The sequence below is a fragment of the Scyliorhinus canicula genome, chromosome 14, assembly GCF_902713615.1.
Source record: "Scyliorhinus canicula chromosome 14, sScyCan1.1, whole genome shotgun sequence".
In the NCBI taxonomy this organism is placed as follows: domain Eukaryota; kingdom Metazoa; phylum Chordata; class Chondrichthyes; order Carcharhiniformes; family Scyliorhinidae; genus Scyliorhinus; species Scyliorhinus canicula.
In genome coordinates, this window is record NC_052159.1 from 113,784,258 (window position 1) to 113,811,885 (window position 27,628).

The following is a 27,628-nucleotide window of genomic DNA, read 5'->3' on the forward strand; positions in this document are numbered from 1 at the left end:
TCTAAAGGCTCCACATCCTTCTGGTAGTGTGGCGACCAGAATTGAACACTATACTCCCAAGTGTGGCCTAACTAAGGTTCTACACAGCTGCAACATGACTTGCCAATTTTTATACTCAATCCCTGGCCAATGAAGGCAAGCATGCCGTATGCCTTCTTGACTACCTTCTCCACCTGTGTTGCCCATTTCAGTGACCTGTGGACCTGTACACCTAGATCTCTCTGACTGTCAATTCTCTTGAGGTTTCTACCATTCACTGTATATTCCTAACCTGTATTAGACCTTCCAAAATGCATCACCTCACATTTGTCCAAATTAAACTCCATCTGCCATCTCGCCGCCCAAGTCTCCAAACGATCTAAATCCTGCTGTATCCTCTGAAAGTCCTCATCGCTATCCGCAATTCCACCAACCATTGTGTCATCTGCAAATTTACTAATCAGACCAGTTACATTTTCCTCCAAATCATTTAGATATAGTACGAACAGCAAAGGTCCCAGCACTGATCCCTGCGGAACACCACTAGTCACAGCCCTCCATAGAGAGAACCTTCTTTCTGGAAGATGGCAGGAAGAGGTCAGCCAGCCTTAGCAAGCAGTTGTGGCGTGAATTTTCTGTGGATTCACAAGAGCGTGAAGCCAAAGATGGGAATACAGCGTCAGAAAAGATTCATTGACCCCATGGGATCCGGAAGGATGAGTGTCCTGCAACTCTCAGCAAGGGACCATCGCTCTCTCACTTGTCCAGCATTCTCCTGCACAGCCTCGTTTGACTAACAAACTTTGTAGAGTCTAGTACCAAATCTTAGACTATAGAATACCTAGATCGCAGAAGGAGGCCATTCAGCCCAATGAGTCTGCACTGACCCTCTGAGAGAGCACCCCACCTAGGCCCACTCCATCCCCATAACCCCACTTAAACTTTCGACACTAAGGAGCAATTTAGCATGGTCAATCCACCTAACCTGCACATTTTACGACTATGGGAAGAAACTGGAGCATCCAGAGGGAACCACATAAACACAGGGAGAATGCGCAGATTTCACACAGTCACCCAAGGTCAGAATCGAACCTGGGTCCCTCATGCTGTGAGGCAGCATTGCTTACCACTGTGCCACCCTTGTGCAGTGAAAACCTGTTCAGTAAACCTCTGTTAATCTTTCATCAATGCACACATTCTTTTCTCTCCAACTTCCTCCTCGAATCTCTATCTCAACAGCCAGAAACTCACATTCAGCTGTAACTTAATGTCCTCTCACTAATATTCCTCTGACATCTTCCTCAAATGTTCAATCTCTATCATCAGCCATCAGTCCAACTCTCTCAGCGCTAACTCTTGGCCTTTTCTCATTGCTGGAGCAGAGAACCCACAGCTTACAGAAAAACAGAGAATCAGAGTTGGAGTTGAAGCTATGGCCACCCTGATCACAATGGAGGACGAACCTTGCAGAGTGGCAGCAGTACAGGCCATTGCTGATGGAGACATGGGGATGACCCTGAGACCTGGTGTCAGCAAACTGTCACTTGGCACTTAACTGGCACACATTGAACTGATAACATCAGTACATTAAATGTCATGGTATGAATGAACTATGCTATCATGGAACCCCAGGTCATCCATATACAGCACTAACTCAGGTCTTTTATTACTCATTGGTGCATTGTCGGACATGGCGCATGAGATAAGGGTTAGGCCATGAGGTTCTCAGTGAAGAACCAGCACTCTGAGGATGCACCATTACATCAATCCTGCCCACCCTCCAGATGTGCAGACAGGCACACCTCATGAGCCCAGATTCTCGGTTAGACAGGGTGGCACATGATGAGGAACATATGAACATAGGTAATTCCTAGTTTCTAGTCAACTACGATGGAAGATTCGTCCAGAATCTGGCAACCCTATTGAAACCCTCACATAAGTTGTTGTGCACAAAGCAGGCATGGAAATGGACACCAGAACGCGAAAAAGCAGATCAATTTGCAAAGGAGGTACTGAAACAATCAGAAGTGTTGGGACATTTCATAGAATTATCATAGAATTTACAGTGCAGATGGAGGCCATTCGGCCCATCGAGTCTGCACCGGCTCTTGGAAAGAGCACCCTACCCAAGGTAAACACCTCCACATTATCCACATAACCCAGTAACCCCACCCAACACTTAGGGCAATTGTGGACACTAAGGGCAATTTATCATGGTCAATCCACCTAACCTGCACATCTTTGGACTGTGGGAGGAAACCGGAGCACCCGGAGGAAACCCACGCACACACAGGGAGGATGTGCAGACTCCACACAGACAGTGACCCAAGCCGGAATCGAACCTGGGACCCTGGAGCTGTGAAGCAATTGTGCTATCCAAACTTATCATTACAACTTGTGTCTGATGCTTCACCGTCTGGTAGTATCATACATACTACCTTTAGGGGAAGAAAGACCAATAGCATTTGCACCTCGTACATTAACAAATGCAGAACCTAACTCCGCTAAGTTGGGGAAGGAGTATCATGGAGTATCATGGCAGGAATTCTCTAGTTGTTCACTGGCGGTGGGATTCTCTGGTCCCACCAACAGCGCACCCCCTCCGTGGGTTTCCCTGCAGCGTCGGCAGGCTTCAATGGGAATTCCCACCTGCCATCCTTATCTGTTCTGATCTTCACGTGACAATGTGGGTGACTCTGAAATGGCTGAGCCAGCCGCTCAGTTCAAGAGCAATTAGGAATGGACACCAAATGCTGGCCCAGGCAACAATACCCACATCCCATGAATTAATTTTTTGAAAGGTTGACGGATCTATTCCCTGGCTGTAGATCCAGAATCACCTCCTTTGTTGCACAGCATGTGTCCATCCCCTCTTCTTTCCCACTTAGTTGCCTGTGGGTGTGGAGAAGGCAGCATGCTGTATTTCCTCCTCAGAGCTCCAACCAACCTGAATATGCAGACCCATGTCACAGGGCGGTCTGACAGGTGATGCAATAAGATTATCCTCAGGGGCATTCAAGGTGCTTGAAATAAGTGCCGTAAATTTTCTTTCCCCAGTTGCCATCCAAAGCCAGGCCCTTAATGCGACTGCATCTTGCAGGTCCATTTGCTACCTCACCCCATAAGGTCAGCAACCTTCCACTAGCCATGTTGCAGCTGCTGAGGTAAGCACGATATAGGAGCATTTGACCAGGAAAAGGCAATAAGACAGGTACTAAAGTAAAATCGACATTGTCCCAGATAACCATCGGCTGCTTTCTCCTTTGAGGAGGAGAGCTGACTGGTGGTGATTTAACCTGAAGATCACAACACCTCTGGTGAAGGGCAAAGTTGAGAAGGTGGGGCTTTTGTGAATAACTTCAGCCGGTACGGGAATTGAACCCGTGCTGTTGGCCTCACTCTGCATCACAAACTAGCTGTCCAGCTGAACCGACACGTACTAAGGGGACACAGCAGTTCAGTTTTGTATATATTTTTGGAAATGTTGTTAGATAACATTGCAATGAGAGGTTTTTTATTTGTTGAAGGTTTTTATTGTGTCTTGCCAAGAAGATGCTGTGATTAGACATAGCAGCTGGATTGAAAGATGGGGAATTGTGGAGCAATGGTGATAATAGGCTAACATCCGAGCAAATCAGAATCTCAGAAGGTTAATAGGCAGCCTTTTTGGGATGAAGGTGTCCTGCCTCTTCCTCCCTGTCCATTCTTCCTCATCCTCCAAAGGGGATCCTGTAGCCACCGAAGTTGGCCATTCCCTGAATACAAAATGGAGGAACACAAAGCATATAGGATAAAATGGACAATGTTTGCAGCGCCAGCAGGCTGCACCTAGCAGGTGTGGATTCTGTCTGCTAAGAAAGCAGACAACACCGAAACGAACATTCCGCATACTCATGAGGCAATCTCTGGGATAGTTTACATGTTAATGGAACGATTCCAGAGACAATGGACACAAATGGGGAAGCAACTGCAACATTGTAAAGGATACCAGACACTCAGGCACCAACAGGGTTCGAAAACAAAGAGCCTGAAAGCCCGTCCAGTAGCTAAGGAACAGCCTCAGTATTGGGGGATTCAAACATATCGATTGGGAAGAGACTAAATGTTGGTCGTTCTGGGTGAGTGTGCTTAACACTTAATTTGGCTCTGTTTCTTTACTTACCTCTGGAGTCGCCAGGTATCGTTAAGATACCGCCACAAGTTCAAGGTGAAGTTCAAAGAAATAAAACCATACACCAATTAGTAAGTTCAAACAACTGAGTTTATTATAATACAATTATAATACTACCCATGCACACGCTAAAAGGATTAAGCTATTCCTACCGCTAAATAAACTAATACTTATCTCGAAGGAACTGCCGGGTCAGGGAACAAGGCCTCTTGCTCTGCTCTGGTCTGCAGACGTCAGGTTGGTATAAGTTAAAAGGGGTCAGGAGTGTCTATCTCTGGTAGCAATCGTTGTGAGACACTTACTTGCTGGCGGCTGCTGTCCGAACCCTCTCCTCTCTCTCCTTCAGGGTCTTCTTGGCAAAAGCTGGTCGAGGTGCTGGTCCACGGAGGAGTGCTGGTCAAAGAGAGAGGAGGTCTGGACAAGAAGACTGAATCATGTGTGGGACCTGTCTTTTATAGGTCCCAGGGATCCGCACCCCTTTGGGCAGACTCCCTTACCTGCTTGGAATCGATTGGGTCTCTTCCCAATCGATATGTTTGAATCCCCCCAATACTGAGGCTGTTCCTTAGCTACTGGGCGGGCTTTCAGGCTCTTTGTTTTCGAACCCTGTTGGTGTCTGAGTATCTGGTATCCTTTACAATGTTGCAGTTGCTTCCCATTTGTGTCCATTGTCTCTGGAATCGTTCCATTAACATGAAAACTATCCCGGAGATTGCCTCATTAGTATGCGGAATGTTCGTTTTGGTGCTTTCTTAGCATACAGAATCCACACCTGCTAGGTGCAGCCTGCTGGTGCTGCAAACATTGTCCATTTTATCCTATATGCTTTGCGTTCCTCCATTTTGTATTCAGGGAGTGGCCAACTTCGGTGGCTACAATCCTCTGGTAGCAAATTTGTGTAGCCCGCAGTCGACCACCAGAATTTTGGATGCACACTCCTGTGAGTATTGCAGGGCTCCTGCTGAGTGATCCAGGCAGTCGAATCACTGGTTGAGAACACTGATAGATTACTTGCAGCATGACTCTTTGTGCATGTGCGTTGTCCTTGCATAATCAGTTCGCAGAGGGAAGTCGTCAGTCATGCATCCAGGGGATATCTCTTGCTACCAAAAAGTTAGTCATGGTGGTCAAAATCAGCGAGAATGGCAGATTGCTCAGGATGACAACAATGCATACTGATGGAGAAGAAAGCTTTGTGGCTCCCGTAAATGTTCCTTTTTAGATGTGGGACCATCAGAGCCACGTGCATGCAGTGAATTGCTCCCTGCACTATTGGCAAAGGTACGTGTTGGCTTCTCCTTGGTTAAGGAAAAGATAAAGAAATCTCCCAAACGGAGAATCCAGCCCCCTTTGCCTGCTTGTCCTTTTCGCAGGGGTGAGCATCTGAGATTCCGTCTTGTTTCTGTGTTGCACACACACTCTGACCCATCAGCACACCGGCCCACACAGCACAGGTCTATAGTTGACTTTTTTTCCCCAGTTCCTTGTATATTCTAAAATAAAACCATCAATATGCCTTTTGCCCCAGAGTTAATTTTCTTTGAACTCCGATTATTTCCACATTCCGAGATATAAATCACCACGAGATAGGTTTTGGATGTCTGCTGAGGTTTGACAATAAGCTCCCATTTTTTCTGCAGCCACAGAAAGGTAAAGTTGAACTACTTGCATTTTTCCTACTCCCTCCCCTTTCAATTCCATGTTTGAAGAAGTCTCAGGCACCCTCCAGGTGCGACATTTTGTGGTCTCTCTTGGGTCTAGGTATTATTCACACAGGAACTTCCCAGAATGTCACTGAATTACATTCTCTGAATTTACACTGTCAGCCACCTTTGGCTCAGGCTCCTTGCTTGTATTTTAAACACACATCTCCCTTAAAAGGTTAAATATGCTTGTAAGTAATTTGGGGCTGTAATACATTGTCATGACAACACTGCATCTCTTTTCTCCCGCAAATTAATATGAAATGTTCTGTATTGAAATATGCAATTGATATTCAAATGATCTAATCAGTGATCTTCCACCCGGTTGTTAAGTTTGTATCACATTGAGAGGGTTGTACTTAGATTTATTTATTGCTAAATATGCACCAAACATATGTGGCTGGATTCTCTGGTCCTGGCTCTGCAGAGTGACACCAGCCATATGGGTGCCCCCAACCCATCACCCGCACATTTCACCCCCCACCCTCCATATCCCACCCTCCGCCATGCAACTTCGCACACCTAACTGGCCAGCACCCACCGACGAAGCATCATGGAGTCCACCCAGGGCAATGTCCACAGTAGCACATACAGGGTGGGCGCTGGACCGGGACTGCAGAGTATACTATTGGCAACGGCAGCCCTCTGCAGTGCGGGCATTGATCGGGCCTGGGCTGCAGGGCGGAGGGGGACATGCGGGGGCAGAGTCCATAGTAGACACCGGAGACACCATGTAGCTCGTTGAACCTGGTTGAGCACAGGGGTATGTACCATGCTAATATGTCAGCCTTTCACGTGTGTTTTTAACAAAAAATACAAGCGAAGAGCCTGAGCCAAAGGTGGCTGAGACTGTAAATTCTGAGAATGTAATGTCAGCCTTTTACCCCTTGCAGACAATGGACATTGGAAATCAACCAGCAATGGTGGTTGCATTGAGGCTGGACAAGCTTGAGCTGCTCGAGGAGCAGGAATTTGCAGCAGTGGAGCCTGCCCCAGAGGAACAGGAGGTAGCCACTGAGGATGGAGAGCCGGCCACCCAAAAGGCCAAGGAGGAGGAGGGGTGCAAAGAGGGCTTGTAGGTACTGATAATGCCGGACCGGGCATGCCGTCAAAGGTTCCGGCTGAGTAGGGCGACAGTGCAACATATCTGGCTCACCTTGCACCGGGGGGGGGTTTGGGGAAGGACACCCGTTCCCGGTGGCCGTAAAGGTGATGGTGCCCTGAACGTTTACACCACGGGGTCCTTCCGGGTGCTAAGTGGGACCTGTCCGGAATCTCTCAGAGCTCGGAACGGTGAGCACTGGCTGAACTGGGGTCCCTGAGCCAAGCCCACCCACAATATCACTCAATTTCCCCGCCACCCGCTTCCCCTCTCTGGCCAGCCCAGGCCAGAGCACTGAAGCAGGCTGTAACATTGTGCACAGGTGTTTAATGTGAACAAGTTAAACAGATCCGTGCCCTAGCCCTTATTGCTAAACTGTGTCTTACACTCTGCCACCTTAGCTGATGTCTACTTTTCTGGCCCAGTTGGATCTGCATACAGTGGGAGGTATTCTCCGCCCCACGCAGGGTGGGAAGATCGCCGGGGCATCGCGTAAATCGTGCCACGCCGCCCCAACCCCTGCACACGATTCTCCTACCTCCCCGAAACCAGCGGCGTGCGAATCGCGCCGGGCCGCCCGGAGAATCACCGCAAATGGCGAGCGCTGCTTTTCCGGCCTGGATGGGCTGAGCGGCCGCTCCGACACGACAGAGTCCCGCCGGCGCTGACCACACCTGGTTGCTGCCAGCGGGAACTCTGCGGGAATGCAAAGGGGGCGGCCTGTGTGGGGGGGGCTCATTCACCGGGGGGGGGGAGCCTCTGAAGGAGCCTGGCCTGCGATCGGGGCCCACCAATCGGCGGGCCGGCCTCTCCCCTGGCCTACATTCTGCCGCAGCCGGCCCTGAACACCCACGCCATATTGCGTTGGGGCTGGCGCGCGTAAGAAGTTTCCCGCGCATGCACAGGATGGCACGGCCCAACGCGCATGCGCAGGAATGAGGTGCCCCAACAGAATAGGTCGTGCCCGGGTCCTGTTCGCGCCATCGTGAATTGCGACAGCATTCACGACGGCGCGGGCACTTGGTCCGCGGAGCGGAGAATTGCCCCCGGTACATCAGTAGTGGAGGTGACCTGATGTGATTCCCATCCTGTGACCTGGGTCCCCTTTTGTCAGCCGTCTATTGGGGCACTGGGCCTGGATGGGCCCAGCTGCTGTTCAGGCGTCCCGGGTGGTGTGGTGCTGCCCCGTTCTGCCCACCAGATGAGCCAGGGGCAGAAGATGGGGAATCCTAGGTGCTGCCGAGTTCTGGCACCTCCCCTGAGGGGCCCATGACCACCTCCTCCCTCGGGGTGCCCAATGGCCCTCGGGCTGCCCGATGGGATGGGGGTCTGAGCGGAGCTTTAACCTGAGGCTTCCCACCACCTGGCACTGCGAGTCCTGGAGGACTACTCTGGTCTCCACCAGGGTCTGCATTCACAAGGCCAGGGGATGGGCCACCACCACCTGGGACTACGTCACATCACGCTGCAACTGTGCCACCACATTCTGGGTCTGTGCCTCATCAGCTAGTGACTGTGCCATCTTCCTCTGGGACTATGTCACATCGAGCAGTGCCTGGGCAATGCCACCATGCTCTCAGCCATGGCCTGCTGTGACTGGGTCATGCTTTGGAGTGCTGCTGCAATGTCCAGGTGACTCTGGCACATGGCTGCCTGTGAAAGTGCTGCCCTGTCCTGGGCCTCAGTCATCGCCTTCACAGATAATAATAATCACTTATTGTCATAAGTAGGCTTCAATGAAGTTACTGTGAAAACCCCTGGTCGCCACATTCCGGCGCCGGTTCGGGGAGGCAGGTACGGGAATTTAACCCGCGCTGCTGGCATCGTTCTGCATTACAAGCTAACCGTTTAGCCGTCTGTGCTAAACCAGCCCCAGATTTCCCCAGGCCTTGGACATGCTGATCCATGGCTGAATCCCCCCCCCCCCCAAGGCCTCCATCGCGGATGCCTCATGTGCATTGTTGGTATGGGTGGCACACATGACCAGCATTACCTCCCGCTACTGCACGCGGTTAGACTCCTCCACCTGTGCCTGCAGGTGCTGAATGCTCGGCGACAACCCGTCATGTAGTCCCAGGCTCTGTGACTGCATCTCCGCGATTGATGGGACTGTCCGTTCTAGAAGTCCGAAACCTATCTCGACGGCAGCTAGTCTCTGGGTCGACCCGCCCTCCGACTGTAAGCCCCCTCAGGAGTTCCTCCCTCCACCTGATGATTCAGAACATTTGTGTGGTGGACACCAGCTAGTGCCCTGGGAGCCTCTTCACTAAGGTGTGTGACTGAGGTATCTCTGGGATAATGGAAGATGTTGGGGACAGCTGTGATGGGAAATCCATGTCATCCACGGACTCGAGCTGCAGGGTGTCCTGTGTCTCGGGTATATGGCTCCCGTCTGTGATTGTATCCTCGTCGCTTTTTGGCACATGGGGTTCTGACTGCGGCTAGGGGTGGGGGACATCAGAAGGACCGGCCCCATCATCAGTAGGTCTTGCAAGATCAAAATAAGGTGTATGATTAGACCAGGAGCAAGTGGAGGTGTGTGTGGAAGGGGTGGTGTGGTGTGTTGGGATGGGGTGGTGGTGTTATGTGGGAAGGGGCTGGTGGTGGTGTTTGGGGAGGGGTTGGTGTGGGTGTGATGTGGGTTGAGGGTGATGTTATGGGGGTGACCACGTACCAGAGGGAACCGCAACACAGCGGGTCTCACTTTCTCGACCGAGGCCTATCTCCACTGTGGCGACTGCCCTTTCCTGGGGCCCTCCGACCACATCCAGGGTCCACTGTTCTGTGAGGTGAGGGACAGTCCCCCTCCAGTCTTCTCCCACTCCTAGCGATTATGGGCGGCCCTCTCCTGGGAGAGCGGGGTGGGGGAGTGGGGGGGACAGTGTTTGACAGTCCGAAGCATGCTGCCCAGGGGTGGGTAGCTGGTGGCTTCAGTGGCCAGGGAACCCAGCCATAGTAGCTGGGTGTGGGTGCCAGCATGTTGTGCAAGGTGGGACTTCGACCGTCCTCCTGGTGGGGGTACAGGGACTGGATATGGTTACATGTGTGTGGGACAGGTGTTGGCGCCAAGGGCACAGTGCTACCTTCTCACCCTGGCCGCCCTGAGGAGGGTGCGCAGTTTCTTCCAGTTGGCCAGTCTGGATGGTGTTGTTCGTGGCGTTTACTTTCTCTCCACCTGTGCATGATGGTTCGCAGCATTCACAGGCACGGCAAATAGCAATGGCTGGCAGCCTCCTTCCTGGGCCAGTGTACAGGGTCACCTGCCTCTCCTCCATGGCACCCAGGAGGCTCAGTGTCCGTGAATCGGAGTGCCGCTGTCCTTGCTGGGATGGCATGTATGGGGCGTGAAGTGTATATGCGGCTGCAGCTTGTCAGCCTCCTGAGTGTCAACCGCAAATCCCGCACTGTTTCTCATTGGGATCGATTGTGTTTCACGTGGCGCCGGTGCTAGCCCCTTAGTGGCTGCTGAATCGTTCCTGGTGCAGCACCAGTTTTTTTTTTATCATGGAAGTCCACGAATGCTGTCCTGGCGTCAACACTTATTCTCAGGTACAGAGAATTCCACTGTTTGTATTTAATCACCTGCACATAATACACATTGCACGATTTCCAAAAACCAAATGGTCCATCTCTGAAGTTACACAAAGTAGAGGCACAATTTAATCGGACAGAAACCCCTGCACGACACCTCTAAGGGAAGGGCTCTCCCGGGCCTGATCCCTGATGGGCAGGATGCCACCCGGGCACCATGACACTTCCAGTCTAGCACCCTGATGGTGCCCTGGACAGCCTGGCAATGCCACCTGGGTACACTGACAATGTCAGGAAGGCCATGTGGCACTGCCAGGGTGACTGGATGGCACTGCCAAGATGTCAGGCTGGGAGTGCAAAGGGGCTCAGGTAACATCAGGAGTGTCAGGGTACCACCGTGCCCAGGGCACAACCACCCTGGGCTGCCGATCATGTGGGAAACACCCCCCCTCCTCCCCCCCCCCCCCCCCCACCCCAAGTGCCAGTATGCCGATATGCCGAGTCCATGTTTATGAAAACCAGTTTTAAACGGAGCCCACACCCGAGGCGAGGCCGTTTGATTCCACACCTTGGATAAATCCGGTGCAGAAATATTCACGTGAGACTAACTACTCACTTGAATATACAAATCTGGATCACACCCATTGAGAAGCCTGACCACGTCCCGAATCGGGCGAGTTAAATATGTTTTTTCTCGGCGCGGCATCGCTGAGAACGACACCGCTATTCAACAGCACTTTGCAATTTTTTTGCCTGGCGAGGAACGCTGTGCTGGGGCCGCACTTACAATCATTTTCTGCACTGAATGGCTCAGCATGCCAGTGGATGAAGAGTATTTGCGGAAAGGGGCGCCATTTTTAAATGCCTCCCTGATCTTTTGATCCCCGTCAGTCACCTCACCGCTGCATCCGGAACCCCCCACGGCATCAGCCTATCTCTTAGGGGACCTTGCGCCCCCCCCCCCCCCCCCCCCCCCCCCCATCCCACCTCTTGAGGACAAGCCATCCCTGGACCCAAGGTGCCCAGGTATCAGGGCAACCTGATACCTGGGCATCTTGGCTCTGCCAGCCTAGCACCATGGCAGTGCCCCGTCAACCTGGCAGTTCAACCCATTCATTCACACGCTAGATTTTCCATCTAGTCGGACTGTTGCAAAGCAGGTGGGGACTAGAATACTGGTACAGGATTTATTTCAATGGAAACTCTCCGATTCTTTCTGACAGCCTTTCTATTAGCTTGAAGTGATCCTACTCTTTACAAGTTCCATTTACCAGTCAAGGTATTAAAGCAGTCTTTAGCTCCTGGTATTTTCTGGTGTCGACAGTAATTAATTACTCATGATAAATCTCATGAACCAAACCATATGGCACATGTAACTGGGAAGAATTTTGTATTAGCTGTTTAAAAGGCTGTGGCTAAAATGTAATGGATATATAGTTGTTGAAAAGTTACCATGATCGTAACTGCTGCAGTGCCAAAGTTTATCTCTAATCTACCCCTCGGCAAAAAGATCACCATGATTAGCATTATAATTATATGCTACCTACAAGATTTGCTGTACTTAATCATGACAGTGTGCATGGCCAGAAAGCAATGTTTTCATGGAAGAAATGGCAACTTCAGAAAATCAGCTCCAAATGTAAATAACATTTAGGTAGATGGCATTTTGCATTTAATTGGCGTCATCGGAGGAGAGTTTTGTCTCTGTATGACATCAAGTGCAGTATTTTGTTGACTTTGCATGAACAAGTAGACATGGTTTTAGAGTGTTTGCTTTGGCATTTGAAATAATTGGTTGTCAAGACCGAGATGTGCAGGCCATAAAACTGCATCAAAGGATTGCCATGACTAACAAGTGGCAGCAGACTCAACGGGCTAAATAGTGTACTCCTGTTCTGATAATGGTCAACTGATGCATAATGATTCCATAGCATACTGTTTCAGGATATTGGGAACAGCTGCAAGAGTAAAATGTAATTTGTTTTGTTAACAGTATTAAATTATGCAACTTTGATTTGTTTTGTAAAGTTTGTTCAATCTTTTTACAATCACGTGCAAAATGTTTGCATGAGATCTTGGACAACCTTTAAGGGAGCTAATGGAGCAAGTGTGATACATGTTTTATATCATTAATACTTTTTATGAGGTATGGACATTCAAAGTATTAACTCAATTTATAATTGATAAAATAGGCACTATTATTCAGATAATAGAATGATGATCATAGCCGAGGTTAAATCTGAAGGATATAAGTCAGTTAATCGTAACGTTGGATTGATTTTAACGTATTTTCCACTATAACCAACAAAGGTACAATGACTTGGCAACTGGAAGCTATTGCAGCCCTGGACAGCTTCAGAGGAGATTCACTGGATTAATTCCAGAGATGAGGGGTTTGTTTTACGAAGAGAGATTGAGCAGTTTGGCCTATACACTCTCGAGTTTAGAAGAATGAGAGGAGATCTAATTGAGGCATATTAAATGATAAAAGGTATTGACAAAGTAGGCGTAGTGCAGATGTTTCCTCTGATGGGGCAATCTAGAACTAGAGATCTTAGTTTTAGGATAAGGAATAGGAGATTTAAAACAGAGATGAGGAGAAATTACTTCTCTCAAATGGTCCTGCATCTGTGGAATTCATTACCCCAGAGTACGGTGGATGCCCAGACATTGAGTAAATTTAAGGAGGAGATAGACAGATTTTTAATCAGTAATGGGTTGAAGTGTTCTGGTGAATGGGCAGAAAAGTGGACTCGAGGTCGGGAGGAGATCAGCCATAATCGTATTGAATAGCGGAGCAGGCTAGAGTGGCTGAATTGCCTAATCCTGCTCATAGTTCTTATAAATGCTTGATTACAAAGTGAGATTTCACTAAATGACACGTAAATACATTTGTTGAATTGGAACTGTGTTGAAATACTCATACCTCTGCCTCTGAACAAAACTGTAAAGAGGCAGCTGTGATCGAGAAACCAGATCATATCAACCATGCGTGGAGAGCAGAGAAGAATAATTTTAATAAGAGTTAGGGTTCTGAAGTGAATATACTCCTCTTGAAATATTAATTTACTCAGGGCAAAAGCTAGTAACCCTGATCTTTAACCAGTGATCACCTCACCGCTGTGTGTGTGGTTATGTCATCCCATAATGGCAATGGAAGAGAACTAATATTCTAGTGCCTGAAGTGTACTTCTCCAGTGTGTGCTTTATGCTGCGTGTGACATCCAGACATAAATTATTTAAAAAGCAATTCCATAATTCATGATTCAGGATTTATCTAGACTGAGTGTGTAGGCTACTCGCTGTCAAAATCATTTCACCTCCAATACACAGTAGAAGCTGATCCATTGTGAAGTCACATTTTTCTCATGTTTCATCATCAACAATGATTCTGATGACTCAGCTTATTTTTTTCTTGTTAAAATGACAGTCTTTCTCCAACTATTTAGTTTCAATTATGTGCTTGCCCTGCAGATTCATTGTCTGTGTGAAGTCTTTCCTGTTCACCAGAATTGCATCTGTTGTATCTCGTTTCACTATCAATCCCACATAGATCCACTTTTATGCTACATATCATGATTTTCATCCTTCAGCTTCTTTTGTTTTTTTTTGAGGTGAGGCATGGAATTCTTGCCTTTTCAGGCACCCAGTGTCAGTTTCATTATCATCCTGGTCAGATAAAGCACTGTCCACAAAATATCTCGGGTGAAATGTATTTCGAAATGCTCCCAATACAACGTATTCAAAACAATAGACTTTGTATAATGTGCTCCTTTTCCACCATTATTACCCTCCTCCATTCTCCAAAGACCTCAGGAAAGCTCATCTCATTTCCTTTACTTCAACCTCATTCCTGCCTGAGAATCTTAATCTGTTCTCTCATAGCCTCCCGTTCAGCCTTTGTATTCAACAGGCCATTTTTATACCATTTCTGCCACCACCATCATGATCCAACCATCTGTAGAAGTTGGTGAGGATCGTAGCTGACATGCCAAATTTCCTTAGTCTTCTGAGAAATTGGAGTCGTTCATGGGTTTTCTTAACTATAGTGTCGGCATGGGAGGACCAGGACAGGCTGTTGGTGATCTGTACACCTAAAAACTTGAAGCTTTCGACCCTTTCTACTTCGTTCCCATTGATGTAGACAGGGGCATGTTCTCCACTACGCTTCCTGAAGTCAAGGACAATCTCCTTCATTTTGTTGACATTAAGGTATATATTATTGTCGTTGCACCAGTTCACCAGATTCTCTATCTCATTCCTGTACTCTGTTTGTCATTGTTTGAAATCCGACCCACTACGGTGGTGTCATCAGCAAATTTGAAAGTCGAGTTGGAGGGGAATTTGGCCTCACAGTCATAGGTGTATAAGGAGTATAGTAGGGGGCTGAGGACACAGCCTTGTGGGGCACTGGTGTTGAGGATGATCGTGGAGGAGGTGTTGTTGCCTATCCTTACTGCTTGTGGCCTGTGGGTTAGAAAATTCAGGATCCAGTCGCAGAGGGAGGAGCCGAGGTAAAGGCCACGAAGTTTGGAGATGAGTTTCGTAGGAATGGTGGTGTTGAAGGCTGAGCTGTAGTCGATAAATAGGAGTCTGACATAGGTGTCTTTGTTATCTGGGTGTTCCAGGGTAGAGTGCAGGGCATGGAGATGGCGTCTGCTGTGGACCTATTGTAGCGGTAGGCGAACTGTAGTGGATCAAGGCAGTCAGGGAGGCTGGAGTTGATTCATGCCATAACTAACCTTTCGAAGCACTTCATGATGATGGATGTCATAGCCACTGGACGATAGTCATTAAGGCATGCTGCTTGACCTTTTTTTGGTACAGGGATGATGGTCATCTTCTTGAAGCAGATAGGGACCTCAGATTGTTGTAAAGAGATGTTGAAGGTGTCTGCGAATACCCCCGCCAGCTGACAAACCCTAATTTACCTGTCGAACACACCAAATTTCAGAACTCCTCTCCAAATACAGAATACTGTGGAGCCAGAAATCTGAAGTAAAGACACAAAATGTTGGAAATAATCAACAGGTCAGGTAGCATCTGTGGAGAGAGAATGTGTCCAGTTGTGACCCTTCATCAGAACTTGGTAGAGTTAGAAATGGAATAGTTTTTCAGTAGATAAAATGGAAGAGGGTGGCATCGAGGAACACATGAAAATCTCTGAAGTATGTGAAGTCTGTCTGTTAACAAGGCATTGCAGTAACATATCGGCCCATGACGTCCGGGTTCCCAAGCGTCACATTTAAAGGGTACCCGATGATGCAAGGGAATACCTCTCAGAAGTTCCTACACAAGGGTTTACCCGGCTATTTCCCAGAAGCGCTAACATCCTCGGGACATTTGCGTTGAGCAGGGGACCATCCGACAGAAGCAATTTAAATCGCTAACTTTCGAGGGTGCTGCCAGTTTTATCCTGATATAACTCTGAAAGAGTTAGAAGAAAAAAAAAACATCTAACTCCAGAGTAACTATTTAAACTATTTAAACACCCAGACCCAGCCTCGCACGGGAATCTGCACAAGTACGAACACCCCCCAGGGTGTGACTCGGTCTAACCCCCCCCCCCAACTCTCACTTCACTAGCGGACTGATCACCATCCCGACTGACCCTCCTCCCCACTGGACGGACTCTCCCTGTGGAAAGATCCCATCCATCCTGGACTGACTCTCCTCCCTCACAGATCCCCCTCCATCAGTGACGTCCCCAAACCGCTTTCACCTCTGATTCCACCCCTCACCCCTGTTCGACCCCCCCCCCCCCCACCACTGGGTCCGTCACCCCCCACCACTGGGTCTGACAACCCCCCTACCACCATTGTGTTCAATCTCCTCTCCCCCAACCACTGGTCCCAACACCCCACCCCCACCCCCAACAAGCAGATCAGCACCCCACCTGACCCAGCTGCTGCCATTAAAAGCTGGAGAGGCTTACTTCTGCATTCCATGATGTGGAGATGCTGGCGTTGGACTGGGGTGAGCACAGTAAGAAGTCTTACAACACGAGGTTAAAGTCCAACAGGTTTGATTCAAACACGAGCTTTCGGAGCGCAGCTCCTTCCTCAGGTGAATGGCGAGGTATGTTCCAGAAACATTTATCTAGACAAAGTCAGAGATGCTGGACAATGCTTGGAATGCAGGCCTTTGCAGGTAATCAAATCATTACAGATCCAGGGAGAGGGATAATCACAGATTAAAGAGGTGTAAATTGTCTCAAGCCCGAACAGTTGGTAGAATTTTGCAAGTCCAGGCCTGATGGTGGGGGGTGGATGTAATGCGACAGAGGGATCTACTGTGTCTTGGCAGTAAGAAGAAGCCAGCTGGGGACATCAAGAAGGCGAGGTTAAAGGTGGTCCAAGAGATCAGTAGCAAGTTCACTGTGCCACACTCCTGGATACAATGCAGAAAGCAGAACAATGACCATGGGGGTCAGATAGACACAAGAAATGGCACATTGGGGCAGCACGGCGGCACACTGGTTAGCATTGCTGCCTCATGGCACCGAGGTCTCAAGTTCGATCCCGGCTTTGGGTAACTGTCTGTGTGGAGTTTGCACATTCTCCCCATGGTTGCGTGGGTTTCTCCTCCCACATGCCAAAGATGCGCATGTTAGGTGGATTGGCCACGCTAAATTGCCACTTAATGGGAAAAAATGAATTGGAGTGTGTGGAGTCTGCACGTCCTCCCCGTGTGTGCGTGGGTTTCCTCTGGGTGCTCCGGTTTCCTCCCACAGTCCAAAGATGTGTGGGTTAGGTGGATTGGCCATGCTAAATTGCCCGTAGTGTCCTAAAAAGTAAGGTTAAGGGGGGGGTTGTTGGGTTAGGGGTATAGGGTGGATACATGGGTTTGAGTGGGGTGATCATTGCTCGGCACAACATCGAGGGCCGAAGGTCCTGTTCTGTGCTGTACTGTTCTATGTTCTATGGGTACTCTAAATTTTAAAAAAGGAAAAAAAAAGAAATGGCACATTAACTGATACCCTTATGCAGAAATTACCCCAACCCCATCACTCTGTCTTCTCAAGCCTCCTGCAGCATATCACTGCTCACACCTACTTACCATGCACACCTATCTGCGTCAATGCAATTCCTCACACCCACCACTCATACTCACCGTCACCTTTCTGCAACTTGACGCTTCTGCCTCATAGTCACCTTTCACAAATGCTTTCTAGTCATTAGGTGAGCACATGCCATAACTTCTCACTCATAAGTCTCCTCTTCCTCTCCGAAACTGGAGAGACCAGAAGATAAAGGAGAGGCAGAGAACCAGAGATGGCCCCCCCGGCCATTTTGCAGGTCTCGGGTGCAGATGAGCTGATGGTGGAGATGATGTGATATCTGTTGACAGAATTAAATATTAAACTGTCACATGCATACGACACTCGTTCATGTTGACTTGATGTTAACAGTAAGTGAAATAAGGTCATGTGTATAATGTCAACTTCAAACGCTCATGACAGTGCTCATTCATTTCTGTTTCCTCCCACAGGGCCACAGGAGATGGTCCAGGTTGCAACTTCTGCCATCACTGACACCTAGAGGATGCCAGCCTAAAGAACCACACAACAAATTTGTTTGTAACTCCAAACATCATTCTGGAAAATCTACACTGCAATCCGATACCCAGAAGTGCCCATAGTACCCCAGCCAGCCAGGAGCTTGTAAAGCTGAAGGATGACTCTAATCCTTGCATTCTAGATCTTTTGATATAAAGACCAGCATTTCATTAACCTTTTTGATTATTTACTATACCTCTTCATGACATTTTAATGATTAATATCTGTTGACCCCTTAGTCTGTTTGGATCTTTGCTGTTTCTAACTTTCTATTGTTTAGAAAATACTGACCTGTAACTTCATGGGTCCGCTGTGTTGTATTTTGGGGATACCCAAATGATGCGAGGGGGAATCCCTCTCCAAAGTTCCCATGTAAGGGTTTACCCAGCAATTGTCCAGAAGCATTAACTTCCCCTTGACAATTGCATTGTTGTAGGAACCGCCCAACAAAGCAATTTAAATGGCTATCTTTGGATTATTCTACCTGTGTAATGCCACATTACTCTGAAAGAGTTAGAAGAAATAAAAGCACTTTTAACTTAGGCATTGTCACCAGGCTAAATCGCTGGCTTTTAAAGCAGACCAAGCAGGCCAGCAGCACGGTTCGATTCCCGTACCAGCCTCCCTGGACAGGCGCCGGAATGTGGCGACTAGGGGCTTTTCACAGTAACTTCATTGAAGCCTGTTCGTGACAATAAGCGATTTTCATTTCATTTTCATATACACCAGTATATCATGGTGCAGACACATACTGATGGACATACACTAGGACCAATCAACATGCATAAACACCGCAGCCAATCACCAGTTAGAACACACGCACTATAAAGGCAGAGGGCATCACTTTTCCCGCTCATTCTGGATGCTGCCTCTCAGAAGCACAAGAGCTCATCAAGTTTAGTACAGACTCACGCCACGTGCTGAGAGATTCAACTGGTTCGGACAGGCACAGTTAAACTAGCATCATTTAAACCCACAGTCATCGTATGTCTATATTTATTTTGTAGTTAGTTAATAAAATAGTGTTGAACCTTCTTCAGTGTAGGTGGCATATGTTAGCTTCACAAGTCTACACTGCCCAACACTTCAGGCATAACTATTTTAAGCACCCAGACAAATCCTGCATGGACATCCCCCACACTCCGGACCACCCTCCTCCCTCCTCCAGGGTATTCCCAACCCCCACTCACTTTTGACCCCTTCCCCCAATCCATGGAATTTTCCCTGACCCCCTCTGGACCTGACACCCACCTGCAACTCGACCATCCCAAACCCCACCCCGTGAATCAGTTCCCCCCCCCCCCCCCCCCCCCCCGACTCCACCTCCTACCACTGACATGACTCCCCCGCTAATTATTTTGTTCTATGCAAGACTGCTTTGTTTCAGAGGCACTGCCAGGTGGGGGAAGTAACTTTCAAACAGGGTTATTAAATTGATTCACTGGTAGAAACCAAGTGACTGAACCTCAAAATAATGAAGGAAGCCCCAGTAGCAATGTACATCCCTGGTGTTGCATTATCCACACCTCCTCCTTTTCCTCCTTCTCCTCCGCTCCTACCTGTTCACCTTCTTGCTTCTCCTTTGGAAGCACCCAAAGAGCTTCAATGTTTGGTGCTGCTGTGCATTGTTATGATAATTGCACTATCATCCTTGAAACTCTGGCTTGCGGGTACTGACGTTCACCTCCAGATCCGTCCAAGCACCTGGAGCAAATCTTCTGCATGTCGTAAGTGTGTTCACTGCCACAGATGACCTGTAAGATCAGTATCTGTTGCCCATCACTAGCCTTTCAGAAGTTGATCACGGCCTTCTGTTTGAACCACTTTGTATCAGTTAAGGATGATATAAATTGACCTTCTGACTCAGAAACAGAAGTCTTATCAATGAGCCATGACTGACACCAATTAAAAATAATCTTTATGTTATCTGTGAGCACTCAGTCTGCTCAGCTGCTGAGGCCATTTCAAATCTCAATTGGCAATCAAAGTTCTTAAGAAACAGTAAGTCGACATTTGTGCTGATTTTAAATTAAAAAGGTGCAACACTTTCACTTCTGACATGATCTTTGACCAATGCTGAACAGTTATGAAGTTTTGGCTGTGTGTGATTCTCAATGTTTGTCTACCAAAGCCAGGCCACTGATACCATCTTTATCGAAGTTCATTTTAGATTTATATGCATCTGGATTTCAGCTTCAGGCTGATGGCCTTCCGTAAACTGCTCCACTGCGGTCGTTAAAGGATATTGAACAAGGGCAATTTCTTTTGACAGAACACAATCATTAAATATTGAAACATTTACTGTGGAAATAGAAGGCTGATGTGAAATAAAGGTCAAGTGCCCGAGACCTTACACCTCCACACTCACCACCACCCTCCACCAAATGCAAAGAGAGGGAGGATGGTTTGTAATTATGAAGCATTTTTATGGCCCGGGTGCATTATACAGCCCTTCATAAAATGAAAGAATCAGAGAATGGTTATAGCACACAATGAGGCTATTTGCCTGTTGTGTCCATGTGGTTAACTCGGCTAATCCAAATTCCTGACCCTTTCTGGATTGGCATCAGGCACCAATCAGTTTCCAAAGCTCCGGCCTCCCACAGGTGGTGGGATCGAGGTTCGCACCCATGCACCAGCAGGAGGATGCAAGTGACCCATTTGAATCCACTTAGCAGGCAGGGCACCTTTCTCTCCGGGCCCTCGTAATTCTCTGGTCCTCTGGGCCGGTAATCACAGGAGTGAAAGTTACTACTGATCCTGACAAGCATATAAAATGGCAAAATTAGCAAGTGGTGGACCACGGCGTGGGCCAAGGGGGTAACTCCTTAATGCAGTTACCCCCAAAGTCCAACCAAGGGCAATGCAAGACAGGCCCACCCATAAATTTGCATGGCAAAGGATTGAGAATCCAGAGGTGTCCCTGGTACATGAGGGGAGGGCTTCCAATGGAGGTGCTCCACCCCACATTTTCCCACCCAATAACAAGGACTGAGGTTTTCCATTTCACAAACTGGACAAACGACATCCAATAGACTAAGAATTGGGGCTCCAGGAAGGAAAAGACCCTTAAGTGTCCTCTTAAGGACTCTAATTGGGGCAAGGGCAGCCTTCCAGTCTGAGGTCCTGCCCGTCTGACTGTAAAATGAACTCCAGGTCAGGGCAGGCGATATCCTGGAGGAAATCCTGTCCACGCAATTTCAACCTCCCCTCCTCCCACCTCAAAACCCATTGGGGGGAGGGTAAAATTCATGCCATTGTTGCGACAATGTGGCACCTGAAATTGGACACAACACTAAACTTGGGGCTGAACCACATTTTATCAAGAGTCATTGTGCCTTCCGTTCTTTTGAACTTTGTTTATGTCTCGTTTTGTATAGTCCAAGATCCTCTCTGCCTTATGAATCACTGAAACAAACTGTCATGCCATCTTCAATGCTTTGTGTCTTTATTCTTTCATGGGATGTGGGCATCGCTTGTTCAGCCAATGTCATATAGAAGGACATGTGAAAGGACAAGGGTAGAAGATACCTGGGAACATCATCACGTTGATGTTGCTCTCCAAGTCACTCACCATCCTGATTTGGAGATTTATCGCCATCACTTCACTTAGACAGTATAAATCTGAGCTAGTTATAGTGCAGACTTAGTTTGCACTGGAGTGCTGAGCTTGTTGCACTTGAGTGCTACAGTGAGAGTTTGGTGACTGAGGGAGTTAGGTGAGGAGAGAGTAAGGTGCTCCTTACATTTCATTTCCTATATTTATCAAAGAGCATGAAGGGAGCCAGGAGTTTAGAGTACAGCTGACTGGAAGCAGAGTCGGAGTGCGGAGGTCCAGTTGGTCCAAGGGGCAGCTAATTCTGTAAAGTAAGAGGGGATGGAGGCTAGGGCAGCTGCATGCTCCTCCTGTAGGATGTGGGTGGTGAGGGATACCACTGGTGTCACCGCTGACTATACCTGCGGGAAGTGCACCCAACTCCAGCTCCTCAGAGACCGTGTTAGGGAACTGGAGCTGGAGCTGGATGAACTTCAGATCATCCGGGAGGCAGAGGGGGTTATCGAGAAGAGTTACAGGGAGTTAGCCACACCCGAGGTACTGGACAAGAGTAGCTGGGTTACAGTCAGGGGAAATAAAACTAACAGGCAGACAGTGCAGGGATCCCTCATGGCCGTTCCCCTTCAAAACAAGTATACCGTTTTGGATGCTGTTGGGGGGGATGACCCCTACTTGGGGAAGGCCCTAGCGGCCAGGTCTCTGGCACCGAGTCTGGCTCTGGGGCTGGCTGGGAAGTTGAAGTCACCCATGACTACTACCCTGTGACTTCTGCACCTTTCCAAAATCTGTTTCCCAATCTGTTCTTCCACATTTCTGCTGCTATTGGGGGGCCTATAGAAAACACCCAACAAGGTGACTGCTCCTTTCCTATTTCTGACTTCAACCCATATTACCTCAGTAGGCAGATCCCCCTCGAACTGCCTTTCTGCAGCTGTTATACTATCTCGAATTAACAATGCCACCCCCCCCCCCCCACCTCTTTTACCATCCTCCCTAATCTTGTTGAAAGTGGGGGAGCATAGAAAAGCAATAGTAATAGGAGATTCAATGGTTAGGGGAATAGATAGGAGATTCTGTGGTTGCGGGCGAGACTCCCGAAAGGTATGTTGCCTCCCGGGTGCCAGGGCCAGGGATGTCTCGGATCGTTTCTTCAGGATCCTGAAGGGGGAGGGTGAGCAGCCAGAAGTCGTGGTGCACATTGGTACCAACGACGTAGGTAGGACAAGGGGTGTGGAGGTAATAAACAAGTTTAGGGAGTTAGGCTGGAAGTTAAAGGCCAGGACAGACAGAGTTGCCATCTCTGGTTTGTTGCCTGTGCCACGTGATAGCGAGGCTAGGAATAGGGAGAGAGTGCAATTGAACACGTGGCTGCAGGAATCGTGTCGGAGGGAGGGCTTCAGGTATTTGCATAATTGGAGCGCATTCTGGGGAAGGTGGGACCTGTTCAAGCAGGACAGGTTGCATCTGAACCGGAGGGGCACCAATATCCTGGGGGGGAGGTTTTCTAGTCGTCTTCGGGAGGGTTTAAACTAATTTGGCAGGGGAATGGGAACCAGATTTGTAGTCCAGCAACTAAGGAAGCCGATATTCAGGACGCCAAAGCGCGTAGTGATGCAGTGGGGAAGGTAACACTGACAAAGGAGAGTACTTGCAGGCAAGGAGATGGGTTGAAGTGTGTATACTTAAGGCATTGATCGGTACTTGGGACTACGATGTGGTGGCCATCATGGAAACTTGGATAGAAGAGGGGCGGAAATGGTTGTTGGAGGTTCCTGGCTATAGATGTTTCAACAAGATTAGGGAGGATGGTAAAAGAGGTGGGGGGGAGGGAGGGTGGCATTGTTAATTAGAGATAGTATAACAGCTGCAGAAAGGCAGTTCGAGGGGGGATCTGCCTACTGAGATAATATGGGTTGAAGTCAGAAATAGGAAAGGAGCAGTCACCTTGTTGGGTGTTTTCTATAGGCCCCCCAGTAGCAGCAGAGATGTGGAGGAACAGATTGGGAAACAGATTTTGGAAAGGTGCAGAAGTCACAGGGTAGTAGTCATGGGTGACTTCAACTTCCCAAACATTGAGTGGAAACTCTTTAGATCAAATTGTTTGGATGGGGTAGTGTTTGTGCAGTGTGTCCAGGAAGCTTTACTAACACAGTATGTAGATTGTCCGACCAGAGGGGAGGCCATATTGGATTTGGTACTTGGTAATGAACCAGGGCAGGTAATAGATTTGTTAGTGGGGGAGCATTTTGGAGGTAGTGACCACAATTCTGTGACTTTCACTTTAGTAATGGAGAGGGATAGGTGTGTGCAACAGGACAAGGTTTACAATTGGGGGAAGGGTAAATTCAATGCTGTCAGACAAGAACTGAAGTGCATAAGTTGGGAACATAGGCTGTCAGGGAAGGACACAAGTGAAATGTGGAACTTGTTCAAGGAACAGGTACTGCGTGTTTTTGATATGTATGTCCCTGTCAGGCAGGGAAGAGATGGTCGATTGAGGGAACCATAGTTGACAAGAGAGGTTGAATGTCTTGTTAAGAGGAAGAAGGAGACTTATGTAAGGCTGAGGAAACAAGGGGCAGACAGGGCGCTGGAGGGTTACAAGATAGCCAGGGGGGAACTGAAGAAAGGGATTAGGAGAGCTAAGAGATGGCATGAAAAATCTTTGGCGGGTAGGATCAAGGAAAACCCCTAAGGCCTTTTACACATATGTGAGAAATATGAGAATGACTAGAGCGAGGGTAGGTCCGATCAAGGACAGTAGCAGGAGATTGTGTATTGAGTCTGAAGAGATAGGAGAGGTCTTGAACAAGTATTTTTTTTCAGTAGTTACAAACGAGAGGGCCATATTGTTGGATTGGACAGTGTGAAACAGACTGGTAAGCTCGAGGAGATACTTGTTAGGAAGGAAGATGTGTTGGGCATTTTGAAAAACTTGAGGATAGACAAGTCCCCCGGGCCTGACGGGATATATCCAAGGATTCTATGGGAGGCAAGAAAGGAAATTGCAGAGCCGTTGGCAATGATCTTTTCATCCTTGCTGTCAACAGGGGTGGTACTAGGGGGATTGGAGAGTGGCGAATGTCGTGCCCCTGTTCAAAAAAGGGAATCGGGATAACCCTGGGAATTACAGGCCAGTTAGTCTTACTTCGGTGGTAGGCAAAGTAATGGAAAGGGTACTGAGGGATAGTATTTCTGAGCATCTGGAAAGACACTGCTTGATTAGGGATAGTCAGCACGGATTTGTGAGGGGTAGGTCTTGCCTTACAAGTCTTATTGACTTCTTTGAGGAGGTGACCAAGCATGTGGATGAAGGTAATGCAGTGGATGTGGTGTACATGGATTTTAGTAAGGCATTTGATAAGGTTCCCCATGGTAGGCTTATGCAGAAAGTAAGGAGGAATGGGATAGTGGGAAATTTGGCCAGTTGGATAACAAACTGGCTAACCGATAGAAGACAGAGAGTGGTGGTGGATGGCAAATATTCAGCCTGGAGCCCAGTTACCAGTGGCATACCACAGGGATCAGTTCTGGGTCCTCTGCTGTTTGTGATTTTCATTAACGACTTGGATGAGGGAGTTGAAGTTTGGGTCAGTAAATTTGCAGATGATACGAAGATTGGTGGAGTTGTGGATAGTGAGGAGGGCTGTTGTCGGCTTCAAAGAGACATAGATAGGATGCAGAGCTGGGCTGAGAAGTGGCAGATGGAGTTTAACCCTGACAAGTGTGAGGTTGTCCATTTTGGAAGGACAAATATGAATGCGGAATACAGGGTTAACGGTCGGGGTCTTGGCAATGTGGAGGAGCAGAGAGATCTTGGGGTCTATGTTCATAGATCTTTGAAAGTTGCCACTCAAGTGGATAGATCTGTGAAGAAGGCCTATGGTGTGCTAGCGTTCATTAGCATAGGGATTGAATTTAAGAGCCGTGAGGTGATGATGCAGCTGTACAAAACCTTGGTCAGGCCACATTTGGAGTATTGTGTGCAGTTCTGGTCGTTTCATTTTAGGAAGGATGTGGAAGTTTTGGAAAAGGTGCAAAGGAGATTTACCAGGATGTTGCCTGGAATGGAGAGTAGGTCTTACGAGGAAAGGTTGAGGGTGCTAGGCCTTTTCTCATTAGAACGGAGAAGGATGAGGGGCGACTTGATAGAGGTTTATAAGATGATCAGGGGAATAGATAGAGTAGACAGTCAGAGACTTTTTCCCCGGGTGGAACACACCATTACAAGGGGACATAAATTTAAGATAAATGGTGGAAAATATAGGGGGGATGTCAGAGGTAGGTTCTTTACCCAGAGAGTAGTGGGGGCATGGAATGCACTGCCTGTGGAAGTAGTTGAGTCGGAAACGTTAGGGACCTTCAAGCGGCTATTGGATAGGTACATGGATTAGGGTAGACTAATGGAGTGTAGATTAATTTCTTCTTAAGGGCAGCACGGTAGCATTGTGGATAGCACAATTGCCTCACAGCTCCAGGGTCCCAAGTGTCCAAAATTCTATGATTAACCTAGGATAAAAGTTCGGCACAACATCGTGGGCCGAAGGGCCTGTTCTGTGCTGTATCTCTCTCTCTCTCTCTGTCGCTGAATTAAAATTCAGGAACTCCCTCACCTGACACCATTGTTCGTGTACCTACACCTCAGGGACTGAAGTGGTTTAAGAACGCAGCTTGCCACCACCTTCTCAAGGGCAATTAGGGATGGGCAATAAATGCTGACCTAGCCAGCGACACCCACATCCTGTAAATGAGTAAAACAAAATTTCTTATTGATCCCTAATTGTCTTAAAACTGAAAAGCTTGCTGGGTAGCATGGTGGCGCAGTGGTTACCACTGCAACCACACAGCACCGAGGGCCCAGGTTCGATCCCGGTCCCGGGTCACTGTCCTTGTCAAGTTTGCACATTCTCCCCGTGTCTGTTGGGGTCCAACCCCCACAACCCAAAGATATGCAGCGTAGGTGGTTTGGCCATGCTAAATTATCCCTTAATTGGAATTTCTTTTACATTTTAAAAACTAGCTTGCTAGGCCATTTCAGAGTCAACTGCAGGGCTGTGAGTCTGTGGTCACATGCTGGCCAGATCAGGTCAGGATGGGAGATATGTTTCTCTAAAGGGCATTAGTGAACCAGATGGATTTTTACAACAGTCAGCGATAGTTGGCAAGATCATTATTACTGAGATTAGTTCATAATTCAAAATTTATTATTGCATTTTAATTTCCACCAGCTGCCTTGGTGGGATTTGAACTCACGCTCCCTGGGTCTGCTATATTACAAGTCCAATGACATTACAACTATGCAACCATCTCTCTCTGCACATAGAGCTCCAGATCGCTCTATTCTTTCATCCTCTTTAAAACTTTATTTTAATTGGCCCTTCTTATTTTTCCTAACAAAATATACCACTTCACATTTCCCCATTTAAAAATTCATCTGCCACATGTCCCTTGATTCTACCAAGCTACCTATATCCTCCTGAAGTCTTATCATTCCCCTCCTCACAGTTCGCAATACTCCTAAGTTGTATGCCATCTGCAAACTGCATGGTGTCCAGCACACCCAGGTCTATGTTATTGATATGTATCAAGAAAAGCATTGCTTGCACTAATCCCTGGGAAACCCCACTGTGTCCCTCTTCCAGTCAGAAATGAAGCAAATTAAGTACCTTGGAAACCTAATCAAAGACCCCTCCCACCCGGGTTATTCTCTCTTCCAACATCTTCCATCGGACAGGAGATACAAAAGTCTGAGAACACGCAGTAACAGATTGAAAAATAACTTCTTCCCCACTGTTACCAGATTCCTGAATGACCCTTTTATGGACTGAACAGATCTACCAACGCATCTTCTCTATTGTTGTAGCACTACACTCCATATGTTTCACCCGATGTCTATATTTACGACTTGTATTTATCCTATGTATTTTATGAATGGAACGATCTGCCTGGACTGGAAACAATACTTTTCTTTGTACCTCAGTATATACGTGACAATAAATCTAAATCTAAATCTCACTTTGTAATGCAG